General features: G+C 40.3%; 1 long non-coding RNA gene across 1 annotated transcript in view; it reads right to left on the bottom strand.

Moving 5' to 3' along the window:
- The window catches only part of LOC134730420 (uncharacterized), a 108,970-nt gene extending 97,300 nt beyond the window's left edge, over positions 1–11,670 (bottom strand). Inside the window, exon 1 of the long non-coding RNA XR_010112179.1 lies at positions 11,503–11,670. This is a non-coding gene — a long non-coding RNA (uncharacterized LOC134730420). The remainder of the gene's footprint in view (positions 1–11,502) is intronic.
- Positions 11,671–12,567: the final 897 nt, after the last annotated feature.

The raw sequence follows: 12,567 nt of genomic DNA, 5'->3' as shown, positions 1-12,567 counted from the left end.
AAACTATAACAATGACCCTGTGAAAGCAATTATTTCAAAACAATTCTTAAAATAAAACATCTGTATGAGCTATGCTCAGAAAAAATGAGAAGTGTCTAGCATTCCAAAATCTCATATATGCCAAATAAAGACATCCTAGGGAGAAAAGGATCATCTCTGCTCTTCAGAGAACACTGGGTGATACTGAGGCTTTGTGAATTTTCATGAGGTTCATCATGATTTATTGAGAAAGCTTGACAAAGTCACTAACTGGGGGTTGCAAGAAATAATCTCCAGCATTACTTAAAAAGCATTCCAACATGTTTACTTTTGCTATTTCTGGCTTTTAGAAAGCTAATAAATTAAGAGAAACATAGAACTTTACAGCTGAAAGCAGTCTTAGAGACCATCTAATCAAAGCTTCTCAATTTATGAATAAGGAAACCAGGATCCAAAAACATCAAGTAGATTGAACAAAAGCACATATATAGTCGGCAGCAGACCAAGAACTAGAATCCAAATATCTTAACTCTTACTTCAATGTTTTCTCAGCAATGCTGAATAATTACACTATAATCATTATCGTCACACACACACACACTCACACACTCACTCAAGCTAGAGAAACCAACTATATACATGAGTCTAATAAAAATGTTCCAAGATGGCCCATAATTTGAGCCAGCTGCTAACTTCTGACACCCATATGTGTTTCAAACAATGTAATGATGCCATGCTGTGTTGCCCAGATCTGCCCTCCAGGACTAGACCCTCATCCCCCAGCTGCTGAAAGTGTTGGCAGTCACCACTCTCAACAGTTTCTCCTCGGGACTTGCTTCGGCTGAAGAGAGCCACAGGTTGAAGCCCTGCATTGAGCGACTGGTCAATACTGGGGTGTAAAACCCTGGTTCCCCTACCTTAGTTTGAGAGTTATCCCAGCTCCAGAACTCCTCATGTGGTCATCATAGGCTTGCATTGCCACTGCATTGTAGTTGGCCTTCCCCTTCTACCCAATTCTGTTGCCTTCATTCTCTCAGAGGCATTGATCCTGAGAGCTCTACCCACAAAGATGCCGCCTGCCTGCAAACCTTCCTCTCACAGTCCACCTCCCAGAGAACCTGACCAGAGACATACAGTGTCATGTGTAAGAGAGGGGCTCTAGAATCCAACTGCCTGAGTTTTAATCCTGGCCTTGCCACTTTCAAGCTGTGTTCCCTTGGTCAAACTACTGTCTCTAAATCTTCTTTTGATCAGTTTTTATAAAAAATAAGAATAATATTAGAGCCTAACAGATAGGGTGGGTATGTATTATATGAGATAATCCATGTAGAAGTCATAGCATAGTACTTGGCACAGACTAATTGGCAGTATCAGTCAGGATGCTAAAGGAAACAGATGGCACATTCAAAATAAAGGACTATTTACAGGGGTGTGGGCAAAGCTAAAGCAACCAATAGGGAATGGCAAGGCATCCAGGGACTAGGAACAGTGGGAAGGCAGTATCAGCCCTAGGTCTGACAGGGCAAGTAGTCAAAACAATGTTACAGAGCCAGGAGAGAGCTGGAACTGGGAAAGAGGCACCCCTGACAGATTCAAAGCAGCAGAGGAACTCATCCCTGCCAGACCACGACAAGGGAGGGAGAGAGCAGAAATAAATACAACGGGTTCTCTCGCCTCCCACCCCCTGCTTTCCTGCTGGTCAACCAAATACAGCCAGAACACAAAAAGGAAAAGATGCCAGGAGAATCAACATGTAGACAGCAGCACTCTCACCACCCCATCGCCACACACTCCCCAAAGAACAGGACAGGGCAAAGAAGGGCAGAGAAGAGATCTAGAGGGAAAACTCAAAACAACCAGCATAGTGGCCCTCAAAGGTTAGCTATTAGCCCAATTTCTATTATTCCTGCATACCCTGTATTCAGACTCTTGCTGTTTATAAAAATGCAAACTAATCCAAATCTTGATTAAAAGATAGAATTGGAATTTTCTTAAAAATAAGTCCAACAAATTCGTTAACATAATTATCTGGCATATACTAGGTGTTCACTAAATGTTCTTTGATCAATAGACTAATTGGTTTCATATAAATGAAATAAAACTTTCTTCAACAGAAAAAGTCAAAAGAAAACCCTTTGGGAAATGAACTGACTTTAACATTCTCAAGATAATTTCAAGTTACTAAAAAATTTTAGAATTGTCAGGAGTTATATTCGCTGAGTTTATTAAAAGAACATTATCAAATAAATGCAACTTGGGATTGTTATTTCTCAGCAGGATAATAAAAGGTTGCAAGAATAAAATTTTACATACAAAAAAAGAAGAAAATAATCACCCCCAAAGTGATTTTATTAAAGGCAAATATAAAATATAAAATTTCTTTAAATATAAATGTATATACATATTAATTCTTTTGATGAGAAAGTTCTTTTTTCACCTGGATGGAGATCTTCAAAGGATCTTTTTAGGAACAGGAGAATTGTCCTTTCTCCTGAATGGGAAGAAGAGTAAGGCCTGGAGGCCACACAACCCTGGAGTTCACACTCCAGATCCACAGGTACTGCCTATGTAACTTTGGATATGCTTCCTGCCTGTTTGAGTCTCAACCTTTTTCTCTGTAAGCCAGCATAGGGAAAGGAATTTCTATCTCAAAGGGTTACAAGGACAAAAATGATATAACTTAGTTCATAGCAAGCACACAGAATTGATGGTGTTAGTTCCCTATCCCACTACATATATGCTTAAGTATACACACACAGTTGCCAGAGACCTGCCTGTCCTCCATCAAGGAAGCTTGGATGTCACCAGTCAAGAGTGACTTGTCACACTTTCCCAGGGACACTAAAAAGTTCCAGAGATCCCTGAAGAGCCCAATCTCCTGATTCCAGACTCTGAACACCTTCCAAGGTGTGGAACCTAGGCCTTCTTTAAGATGTGTAACCAGAAGTTCTCATCTTGGGGTCTGTGACATCTTTGAATCTCTTTGTAAAAAGGATGAAAAAAAATGTTGTCTTGTTCAGTGGAGATGGTCCACAGATTACATGAGATCCTCAAAGAATGTGTGATCCAAAGAAAGATTAAGAAGCCCTCCTCAGTAATAATACCTCAGCACCCGCCCTAACCACATCCCAGCAGCTAGCCTCTCCTCATCTGGTCATGGAGGGAGCTAGAGGCCCTCCATTAACCTATGCTCCACATTTTCTTCAGGAAGGTAAAGAATGGAGTTTTTAATCTGTGAATATTGTGGCTTTACCTCCTGAAGCTTGAATGTCAATTTACATAATTCAGTTTCCAGCATATCTAGTCCGTTCTCCCAATCCAATATCCTTTTTTATTATTATTTTTAGATTTTGCGGAGGCAAATCTTTTGATTGCCTCGAGGTTTGCCTATAAGCTTTATACACTGGACATTTTAAAACATAAGTTAAACCATCTGATCTTTGACAAACCTGAGAAAAATAAGAAATGGGGAAAGGATTCCCTATTTAATAAATGGTGCTGGGAAAACTGGCTAGCCATATGTAGAAAGCTGAAACTGGATCCCTTCCTTACACCTTATATAAAAATTAATTCACGATGAATTAAAGACTTAAATATTAGACCTAAAACCATAAAAACCCTAGAAGAAAACCTAGGCAATACCATTCAGGACATAGGCATGGGCAAGGACTTCATGTCTAAAACACCAAAAGCAATGGCAACAAAAGACAAAATTGACAAATGGGATATAATTAAACTAAAGAGCTTCTGCACAGCAAAAGAAATTACCATCAGAGTGAACAGACAACCTACAGAATGGGAGAAAATTTTCTCAACCTACTCATCTGACAAAGAGCTAATATCCAGAATCTACAATGAACTCCAACAAATTTACAGAAAAAAACAAACAACCCCATCAAAAAGTGGGCAAAGGATATGAACAGATACTTCTCAAAAGAAGACATTTATGCAGCCAACAGTCACATGAAAAAATGCTCATCATCACTGGCCATCAGAGAAATGCAAATCAAAACCACAATGAGATACCATCTCACACCAGTTAGAATGGCAATCATTAAAAAGTCAGGAAACAACAGGTGCTGGAGAGGATGTGGAGAAATAGGAACACTTTTACACTGTTGGTGGGACTGTAAACTAGTTCAACCATTTTGGAAGTCAGTGTGGCGATTCCTCAGGGATCTAGAACTAGAAATACCATTTGACCCAGCCATCCCATTACTGGGGATATACCCAAAGGATTATAAATCATGCTGCTATAAAGACACATGCACACGTATGTTTATAGTAGCACTATTCACAATGGCAAAGACTTGGAACCAACCCAAATGTCCATCAGTGATAGACTGGATTAAGAAAATGTGGCACATATACACTGTGGAATACTATGCAGCCTTAAAAAAGGATGAGTTCATGTCCTTTGTAGGGACATGGATGAAGCTCGAAACCATCATTCTCAGCAAACTATTGCAAGGACAAAAACCCAAACACCGCATGTTTTCACTCATAGGTGGGAATTGAACAATGAGAACACTTAGACACAGGGTGGGGAACATCACACACCAGGCCCTGTTGTGGGGTGGGGTGAGGGTGGAGGGATAGCATTAGGAGATATACCTAATGTAAATGATGAGTTAATGGGTGCAGCACACCAACACAGCACGTGTATATATGTAACAAACCTGCACGTTGGGCACATGTACCCTAGAACTTAAAGTATAATTTTAAAAAATCAATAAATAAAAACATTTTATCAATTAAATGGAATGCTCCATAGCAGCCAAAATGAATAGATAAATTATGTATGTAAAATGTTTTTAAAAAAATAAAAATAAAACATAGGTTAACAATGATAAAATATAATTTGTGTGAATTAAATGCAATATTTTTATGTGTTAAAAATTGAGGTTGTTTCATTAATAAAGTTATTCCAAGATATTTAAGGTAATCTTTCCTGTTTTTATTAATAATTGAAACACAGTTAACTAGATGTTTCCATTACCTTGAAAAATATTATCTCGGGAGGAGCCAAGATGGCCGAATAGGAACAGCTCCGGTCTACAGCTCCCAGCGTCAGCGACGCAGAAGACGGGTGATTTCTGCATTTCCATCTGAGGTACCAGGTTCATCTCACTAGGGAGTGCCAGACAGTGGCCAGCCGAAGCAGGGCGAGGCATTGCCTCACTTGGGAAGCGCAAGGGGTCAGGGAGTTCCCTTTCTGAGTCAAAGAAAGGGGTGACAGAGGGCACCTGGAAAATCGGGTCACTCCCACCTGAATACTGCGCTTTTACGACGGGCTTAAAAAATGGCGCCTCACGAGATTATATCCCACACCTGGCTCGGAGGGTCCTACGCCCACGGAGTCTCGCTGATTGCTAGCACAGCAGTCTGAGATCAAACTGCAAGGCGGCAGCGAGGCTGGGGGAGGAGCGCCCGCCATTGCCCAGGCTTGCTTAGGTAAACAAAGCAGCCTGGAAGCTGGAACTGGGTGGAGCCCACCACAGCTCAAGGAGGCCTGCCTGCCTCTGTAGGCTCCACCTCTGGGGGCAGGGCACAGACAAACAAAAAGACAGCAGTAACCTCTGCAGACTTAAATGTCCCTGTCTGACAGCTTTGAAGAGAGCAGTGGTTCTCCCAACACACAGCTGGAGATCTGAGAACGGGCAGACTGCCTCCTCAAGTGGGTCCCTGACCCCTGACCCCCGAGCAGCCTAACTGGGAGGCACCCCCCAGCAGGGGCACACTGACACCTCACACGGCAGGGTACTCCAACAGACCTGCAGCTGAGGGTCCTCTCTGTTAGAAGGAAAACTAACAAACAGAAAGGACATCCACACCAAAAACCCATCTGTACATCACCATCATCAAAGACCAAAAGTAGATAAAACCACAAAGATGGGGAAAAAACAGAACAGAAAAACTGGAAACTCTAAAAAGCAGGGCGCCTCTCCTCCTCCAAAGGAACGCAGTTCCTCACCAGCAACGGAACAAAGCTGGATGGAGAATGACTTTGACGAGCTGAGAGAAGAAGGCTTCAGACGATCAAATTACTCTGAGCTACGGGAGGACATTCAAACCAAAGGCAAAGAAGTTGAAAACTTTGAAAAAAATTTAGAAGAATGTATAACTAGAATAACCAATACAGAGAAGTGCTTAAAGGAGCTGATGGAGCTGAAAACCAAGGCTCGAGAACTACGTGAAGAATGCAGAAGCCTCAGGAGCTGATGCGATCAACTGGAAGAAAGGGTATCAGCGATGGAAGATGAAATGAATGAAATGAAGCGAGAAGGGAAGTTTAGAGAAAAAAGAATAAAAACAAATGAGCAAAGCCTCCAAGAAATATGGGACTATGTGAAAAGACCAAATCTACGTCTGATTGGTGTACCTGAAAGTGATGGGGAGAATGGAACCAAGTTGGAAAACACTCTGCAGGATATTATCCAGGAGAACTTCCCCAATCTAGCAAGGCAGGCCAACGTTCAGATTCAGGAAATACAGAGAACGCCACAAAGATACTCCTCGAGAAGAGCAACTCCAAGACACATAATTGTCAGATTCACCAAAGTTGAAATGAAGGAAAAAATGTTAAGGGCAGCCAGACAGAAAGGTCAGGTTACCCTCAAAGGGAAGCCCATCAGACTAACAGCGGATCTCTCGGCAGAAACCCTACAAGCCAGAAGAGAGTGGGGGCCAATATTCAACATTCTTAAAGAAAAGAATTTTCAACCCAGAATTTCATATCCAGCCAAACTAAGCTTCATAAGTGAAGGAGAAATAAAATACTTTACAGACAAGCAAATGCTGAGAGATTTTGTCACCACCAGGCCTGCCTTACAAGAGCTCCTGAAGGAAGCACTAAACATGGAAAGGAACAACCGGTACCAGCCGCTGCAAAATCATGCCAAAATGTAAAGACCATCGAGACTAGGAAGAAACTGGATCACCTAACGAGCAAAATAACCAGCTAACATCATAATGACAGGATCAAATTCACACATAACAATATTAACTTTAAATGTAAATGGACTAAATGCTCCAATTAAAAGACACAGACTGGCAAATTGGATAAAGAGTCAAGACCCATCAGGGTGCTGTATTCATGAAATCCATCTCACGTGCAGAGACACACATAGGCTCAAAATAAAAGGATGGAGGAAGATCTACCAAGCCAATGGAAAACAAAAAAAGGCAGGGGTTGCAATCCTAGTCTCTGATAAAACAGACTTTAAACCAACAAAGATCAAAAGAGACAAAGAAGGCCATTACATAACTGCAAAGGGATGAATTCAACAAGAAGAGCTAACTATCCTAAATATATATGCACCCAATACAGGAGAGCCAAGATTCATAAAGCAAGTCCTGAGTGACCTACAAAGAGACTTAGACTCCCACACATTAATAATGGGAGACTTTAACACCCCACTGTCAACATTAGACAGATCAACGAGACAGAAAGTCAACAAGGATACCCAGGAATTGAACTCAGCTCTGCACCAAGCGGACCTAATACACCTATCTACAGAACTCTCCACCCCAAATCAACAGAATATACATTTTTTTCAGCACCACACCACACCTCTTCCAAAATTGACCACATACTGGGAAGTAAAGCTCTCCTCAGCAAATGTAAAAGAACAGAAATTATAACAAACTATCTCTCAGACCACAGTGCAATCAAACCAGAACTCAGGATTAAGAATCTCACTCAAAACCGCTCAACTACATGGAAACTGAACAACCTGCTCCTGAATGACTACTGGGTACATAACGAAATGAAGGCAGAAATAAAGATGTTCTTTGAAACCAACGAGAACAAAGACACAACATACCAGAATCTATGGGACACATTCAAAGCAATGTGTAGAAGGAAATTTAAAGCACTAAATGCCCACAAGAGAAAGCAGGAAAGATCCAAAATTGACACCCTAACATCACAATTATAAGAACTAGAAAAGCAAGAGCAAACACATTCAAAAGCTAGCAGAAGGCAAGAAATAACTAAGATCAGAGCAGAACTGAAGGAAATAGAGACACAAAAAACCCTTCAAAAAATTAATGAATCCAGGAGCTGGTTTTTTGAAAGGATCAACAAAATTGATAGACCGCTAGCAAGACTAATAAAGAAAAAAAGAGAGAAGAATCAAATAGACACAATAAAAAATGATAAAGGGGATATCATCACCGATCCCACAGAAATACAAACTACCATCAGAGAATACTATAAACACCTCTACGCAAATAAACTAGAAAATCTAGAAGAAATGGATGAATTCCTGGACACATACACTCTCCCAAGACTAAACCAGGAAGAAGTTGAATCTCTGAATAGACCAATAACAGGAGCTGAAATTGTGGCAATAATCAATAGTTTACCAACCAAAAAGAGTCCAGGACCAGATGGATTCACAGCCGAATTCTACCAGAGGTACAAGGAGGAACTGGTACCATTCCTTCTGAAACTATTTCAATCAATAGAAAAAGAGGGAATCCTCCCTAACTCATTTTATGAGGCCAGCATCATTCTGATACCAAAGCCAGGCAGAGACACAACAAAAAAAGAGAATTTTAGACCAATATCCTTGATGAACATTGATGCAAAAATCCTCAATAAAATACTGGCAAAACGAATCCAGCAGCACATCAAAAAGCTTATCCACCATGATCAAGTGGGCTTCATCCCTGGATGCAAGGCTGGTTCAATATACGCAAATCCATAAATGTAATCCAGCATATAAACAGAGCCAAAGACAAAAACCACATGATTATCTCAATAGATGCAGAAAAAGCCTTTGACAAAATTCAACAACCCTTCATGCTAAAAACTCTCAATAAATTAGGTATTGATGGGACGTATTTCAAAATAATAAGAGCTATCTATGACAAACCCACAGCCAATATCATACTGAATGGGCAAAAACTGGAAGCATTCCCTTTGAAAACGGGCACAAGACAGGGATGCTCTCTCTCACCACTCCTATTCAACATAGTGTTGGAAGTTCTGGCCAGGGCAATTAGGCAGGAGAAGGAAATAAAGGGTATTCAATTAGGAAAAGAGGAAGTCAAATTGTCCCTGTTTGCAGACGACATGATTGTATATCTAGAAAACCCCATTGTCTCAGCCCACAATCTCCTTAAGCTGATAAGCAACTTCAGCAAAGTCTCAGGATACAAAATCAATGTACAAAAATCACAAGTGTTCTTATACACCAACAACAGACAAACAGAGAGCCAAATCATGAGTGAACTCCCATTCACAATTGCTTCAAAGAGAATAAAATACCTAGGAATCCAACTTACAAGGGATGTGAAGGACCTCTTCAAGGAGAACTACAAACCACTGCTCAAGGAAATAAAAGAGGATACAAACAAATGGAAGAACATTCCATGCTCATGGGTAGGAAGAATCAATATCATGAAAATGGCCATACTGCCCAAGGTAATTGACAGATTCAATGCCATCTCCATCAAGCTACAAATGACTTTCTTCACAGAATTGGAAAAAACTACTTTAAAGTTCATATGGAACCAAAAAAGAGCCTGCATCACCAAGTCAATCCTAAGCCAAAAGAACAAAGCTGGAGGCATCACACTACCTGACTTCAAAGTATACTACAAGGCTACAGTAACCAAAACAGCATGGTACTGGTACCAAAACAGAGATATAGATCAATGGAACAGAACAGAGCCCTCAGAAATAACGCCACATATCTACAACTATCTGATCTTTGACAAACCTGAGAAAAACAAGCAATGGGGAAAGGATTCCCTATTTAATAAATGGTGCTGGGAAAACTGGCTAGCCATATGTAGAAAGCTGAAACTGGATCCCTTCCTTACACCTTATACAAAAATCAATTCAAGATGGATTAAAGACTTAAACGTTAGACCTAAAACCATAAAAACCCTAGAAGAAAACCTAGGCATTACCATTCAGGACACAGGCATGGGCAAGGACTTCATGTCTAAAACACCAAAAGCAATGGCAACAAAAGCCAAAATTGACAAATGGGATCTAATTAAACTAAAGAGCTTCTGCACAGCAAAGGAAACTACCATCAGAGTGAACAGGCAACCTACAAAATGGGAGAAAATTTTTGCAACCTACTCATCTGACAAAGGGCTAATATCCAGAATCTACAATGAACTCAAACAAATTTACAAGAAAAAAACAAACAACCCCATCAAAAATGGGCGAAGGATATGAACAGACACTTCTCAAAAGGAGACATTTATGCAGCCAAAAAACACATGAAAAAATGCTCATCATCACTGGCCATCAGAGAAATGCAAATCAAAACCACAAGGAGATACCATCTCACACCAGTTAGAATGGCAATCATTAAAAAGTCAGGAAACAACAGGTGCTGGAGAGGATGTGGAGAAATAGGAACACTTTTACACTGTTGGTAGGACTGTAAACTAGTTCAACTATTGTGGAAGTCAGTGTGGCGATTCCTCAGGGATCTAGAACTGGAAATGCCATTTGACCCAGCCATCCCATTACTGGGTATATACCCAAAGGACTATAAATCATGCTGCTATAAAGACACATGCACACGTATGTTTATTGCGGCATTATTCACAATAACAAAGACTTGGAACCAACCCAAATGTCCATCAGTGATAGACTGGATTAAGAAAATGTGGCACATATACACCATGGAATACTATGCAGCCATAAAAAATGATAAGTTCATGTCCTTTGTAGGGACATGGATGAAATTGGAAATCATCATTCTCAGTAAACTATCACAAGAACAAAAAAGCAAACACCGCATATTCTCACTCATAGGTGGGAATTGAACAATGAGATCACATGGACACACGAAGGGGAATATCACACTCTGGGGACTGTTGTGGGGTTGGGGGCGGGGGGAGGGATAGCATCGGGAGATATACCTAATGCTAGATGATGAGTGCACCAGCATGGCACATGTATACATATGTAACTAACCTGCACATTGTGCACATGTACCCTAAAACTTAAAGTATAATTAAAAAAAAAAGAAAAAAAAGAAGAACATTATCTCATTAGAATTTGATTTTGGATTTTGTGGGCAAAGAAAAGAAGAATTTCTCTTTAATTTTATTAGCATGACGATAATAGTGTTTTTTATTTAACATACATATATGGCACTGCATGCTAGACACTCTTCCATGAACTTTATATACATATCAGTTTATTTAATCCTCATAATAATTTTATGAGATGGGTAATAATATTATCACTATTTTTTTAGATGAGGAAACTGAAGCACAGAGAGGTAGGTTTAACAATGTGCCCAAAGTCACACAGCTAGTTAAGGGGCAGAGTCAAGACTCAATCCAGGTCTGCTAGCTCCACAACCCTATACTCTTAATTGCAGTGTTATATAAATATATATGACAATACAGAAAGGTTGTCAGGCATCAGGTAAAACCGAATGAAATTCAATGAGAGAATAAACATCCCTCAACCTGTAAGTTTCTGTTCACTTTTTAATAATAGATAACTGAAAAGGCTGAGGATGTTTGGTTGGCTTATACCTTTGTTGCAGGCTCTCCTCTCCTCCTGTCCTCTTCTCCCAAGCCGTCTTCTGCTAGCTGCCTCTCTCTCAGACCACAGAAAGCGTGATTAGAGTGACCGAGTGGCCTGTGATCAGATTTCCTGTCCATGGGCTCTGGGAATTGGAAGGAACCTCCTCCCCACTCCCCACCCCCACCCCTCCACACAGGCAGAATACCCGGAGGTCTTTTCTCTGGAGACTGTTGTTAATCTGGTCTCCTGGCCCTGAGGGATGAGAATCTGGGCCAAGATATGTAGCAACAAAATAGCAGAAGTCAGCAATGCAAATAATACAAATGCATTTTAAAAACTGTGCCTTTACAAAACTGTTTCACATATGTATTGTCTCATTAGGGCATTTCCTATGGGAACTATTGGAAACAGAAACTGGTTCAAAGTAATATTTGGTACTTCTGAGTTTCTGTGTTTACCTCTGGCTTCATTATTATTATATATTGCCTTTCCTCTAATGGTTTTTAATTTGTATTTGAACTTTTTCTGTTTACTTAGGAAGAGATTGATACTTTCTCAAAACATATTTAATTTCTACCAGAATTTTTTAAAGGACAAAATGATTACCATCTTGTCACAAATATTGATAGCTTTGCCCTCAATTTAGATGGAACATCACAGGCTTGGCATTTAATCATACACACACACTCTCGGACACAGAGACATATATATGTATATGCCACACACACATACACACACACACACACACACATATATATGGACTGAATGTTTGTGTTACCCCCAAAAACTCATATGTTAAAGCTTTAACCCCCAATGTGATGTTATTTGAACATGGGCTTTGGGAGGTAATTAGGTTTGGATGGGGTCATGAGTGTGACATCATGGGATTAGTTCCTTTATAAGAAGAGACACTAGAGAGCTTGAGCTCACTTTCTCTCTTCTCAAAAGAATGCACACAAAGAAGAGGCCAGGCCACGTGAGCACACAGTGAGATGGCAGCCAGGAACAGGCCAGGAAGAGAGCTTTCACCAGAACTCAACCTTGCTGGCATCTTGATCGTGGACTTGAAGCTT

Source organism: Pan paniscus, chromosome 4 (assembly GCF_029289425.2).
Source record: "Pan paniscus chromosome 4, NHGRI_mPanPan1-v2.0_pri, whole genome shotgun sequence".
Lineage (NCBI taxonomy): Eukaryota > Metazoa > Chordata > Mammalia > Primates > Hominidae > Pan > Pan paniscus.
The sequence above is the reverse complement of the archived record's forward strand: the minus strand, read 5'-3'. Positions and strand labels throughout refer to the sequence as shown.